The sequence below is a fragment of the Siphateles boraxobius genome, unplaced genomic scaffold (assembly GCF_051911475.1).
Source record: "Siphateles boraxobius isolate OS27281-9 unplaced genomic scaffold, OSU_SipBor_1 7, whole genome shotgun sequence".
Taxonomy (NCBI): domain Eukaryota; kingdom Metazoa; phylum Chordata; class Actinopteri; order Cypriniformes; family Leuciscidae; genus Siphateles; species Siphateles boraxobius.
In genome coordinates this window covers 15,042,139-15,045,591 of record NW_027509197.1, presented here as the reverse complement: position 1 = coordinate 15,045,591, position 3,453 = coordinate 15,042,139, and positions in this window count along the sequence as shown.

The window sequence follows — 3,453 nt, the reverse complement described above, 5'->3', positions numbered from 1 at the left end:
GAGTCTGGTTTATGCAAGCAGAGGTGGAGATCCTTGTAGCTGGGTGGGGCTTTATATATATGGTGGTGAAGCAACCAATTGGGGTGAAAGTTTAGAAATATGTTATGTCATGCAAAAAAATGAAATAGAGAAAAATGCATACGGCATGTAGAGATGAAAATGGAAAAAAAGTAACTATTGTACAGATATGTATACTTTTTTTAAAATAAGTGATTTGTCCTGTCAAATACAAAACTCATAGCAAACATGAAATGTCTTCAGGTCTTGTTATTAAAATAGGTGTATATTTGTACTGGACATGTTTGTATGGTAACAAAAGTAAAAAAAGAAAAAAGGATGAGAAGACATGCTAAAATGTATAATTGTATTTTTTACCTAATTTTTTAACAAAAAATCTAAATACAATGGAATACTTATCTATAATTTATAAACTATTAAAAAGCACTAACAAAATACCAATATACTTTAAAATGCTATAACATAGACACTAAAATTTGTGGAACAATGTGTAATTAAAGGTCATCACTAATACAAGTTATGATCTTTTAAACATTTATTTTTCAAGTGTGAACTATGAGCTTCCTTAACTGGTATGTTTATATATACCACACACACACATATATATATATATAATATTTTTTTTCACGCGTGTGAAATTTTTTTTTGTACACATGAATTTTGTTTCATGCATGTGAAATTGTTTACGCATATGTGAATCATGTGTTTTGCGTAAATTATTAATGATACTGATCAATAATAATTGATCAATTGATACAGGTGCTCCTGTCTGCCTTGTTGCGGGTCTGCATCTGTAAGCTCCGTATAGTTTTCTGTTTGAATCTCTATTTACTACCATTCCTTGCTGTTCTTTGCTAAATTACTTATTCATCATTAATATTAGATATTGTCTAATATTGCCTATCACATTAATCTGACATTGCTAGCTTTAATTTAAATCATTATCGCTAGCACAACATCCTAGTATCTCGCTAGCCTGTTAACCTGCCATCGTGCTTGCCGTGTTTTTTTTTCTCGCTCGCGCCTTTTACAAGTCTATCAAGCAACTAAGGTAAGTAGAATCAGTCAAAAAACACGGTGAGTAATGTCTTCTCCTGTTATTGTCACTTGCAATATATATCATAATATAGAGACTGTGTATGTTCCCCGAATTAGGACATACAAAAACTCCTAAACCCATTTAAGGGTAAAAATTTAATTGATGTTCAACAAATAAAAAGCAGATATAATACGGATGAACAAATTATAAAGCTTGGGTTGCTGAATATTCGATCCCTTACTTCAAAAGCACTTATTGTTAATGATATGATTACAGATTATAACCTAGATGTGCTGTGTTTGACAGAAACCTGGCTAAAACCAGACGATTACATTACTTTAAATGAGATTTTACTTTACATTACTTTAACAAGATTACTGTTATATACATGAGCCTCGTCTGAAAGGCAAAGGGGGAGGTGTTGCTGTAATTTATAGTAATATCTTCAGAATTACTGAGAAGTCTAGTTTTAAATATAATTATTTGGAAGTGTTGGTGCTTAATGTAACACTATCTAATGTAAATGATAAATCACGTTTGAGATTTGTGCTGGCTACTGTATACAGGCCACAAGGGTACCATACAGACTTTATCAAAAAAAAATTGCTGAATTTGTGACAGAAACTTTTGACTCTCTCTTTTCCAGCACTTTAGACACAGTTGCTCCTTTGCGCTTAAAGAAGATTAAAGAAAATAGTCCAATGCTGTGGTACAATGAGCACACTCAGGCCCTTAAGAGAGCAGCCAGAAAAATGGAGCACAACTGGAAGAAAACAAAACTTTTTTCTTCGCATTTCATGGAAAGAGAGCACAATTGCGTACAGAGAGGCCTTAAAAGCTGCTAGATCTGCTTATTGTTCAACCCTATTAGAAGAAAATAAACAAAACCCTAGGTATTTATTTGAAACAGTGGCTAAATTGACGAAAAATAAAGCTTCAATCCCAGACGTTTCCAAGCAGCACAGCAGTAATGACTTTATGAACTTCTTTACTTACAAGATTGGTAATATCAGGGAGAAAATTATAACTATATGCAACCGTCTACTACAGTATCACATCAGGCAGTGCATTGTAGTCTCCCTGAGGAAGAATTTGATTAATTCATTGCTATAGGAGTGGAAGAATTTTCTAAACTCGTTAAATCATCTAAATCGACAACATGTATGTTAGACCCTATACCGACTAAGCTATTGAAAGAGATGCTTCCAGAGGTCATAGAGGTCATAGAGCCTCTTCTTAATATCATTAATTCATCTTTGTCATTAGGATACGTGCCAAAAACTTTTAAGCTGGCTATGATTAAACCGCTTGTTAAAAAACGGCAACTTGATCCTACAGAATGAGTTAATTACAGGCCGATCTCGAATCTACCTTTTCTATCAAAGATACTAGAAAAGGCAGTATCCTCACAACTATGTTCCTTTTTATAAAGAAATGGTATCTGCAAGGATTTTCAGTCAGGATTTAGACCGCACCATTGTACAGAGACAACTCTCATTAGAGTCACAAATGATTTGCTCTTATCATCCGATCGTGGTTGTATCTCTCTATTATGTTACAATCCTAGTGCTGAATTTGATACTATTGACCACAACATTCTTTTAAATAGACTTGAAAATAATGTTGGCATTATTGGAATTGCAGTAGCATGGTATAAATCATACTTATCTGACCATTATCAGTTTGTAACAGTAAATGAAGAGATGTCTTATCGAACAAAAGTTCAGTATTGCGTACCACAAGGCTCAAAACTAGGACTGTTGCTGTTCACTCTGTACATGCTACCCTTAGGAGATATCATTAGGAAGCATGGAATTAGTTTTCACTGTTATGCTGATGATACTCAGCTCTATATTTCTTCACGCCCTGACGAAACCTACCAATTCACAAAATTAACAGAATGCATAGCTGATATAAAAAACTGGTTGAATTGTAATTTCCTAATACTTAATTCTGAAAAAACAGAGATTCTAATTATTGGACAAAAAACTTGAATTGGAACTTGAACTAGAATACTGTCTAACACCTGATGGCTGCTCTGTCAAGTCTTCGTCATCGGTTAGGAACCTGGGAGTGCTCTTTGATACCAATCTTTAATTTGAAAGTCACGTGTCTAGTATCTGTAAAACCGCATTTTTCCATCTTAAAAATATATCTAAATTACGTCACATGCTCTCAATGACAAATGCGGAACAGTTAGTTCAAGCGTTCATGACATCAAGGCTAGATTATTGTAATGCTATTATGGGTGGCTGCCCTGCACGCTAAATAAACAAACTACAGCTGATCCAAAATGCAGCAGCTAAAGTTCTTACCCGAACCAGTGTAGCTATACGCAGTGGGAAAACTCCTTTTCTCAAGAATATTGAAGCCATTATGTTAAAACGCAGTGCAGC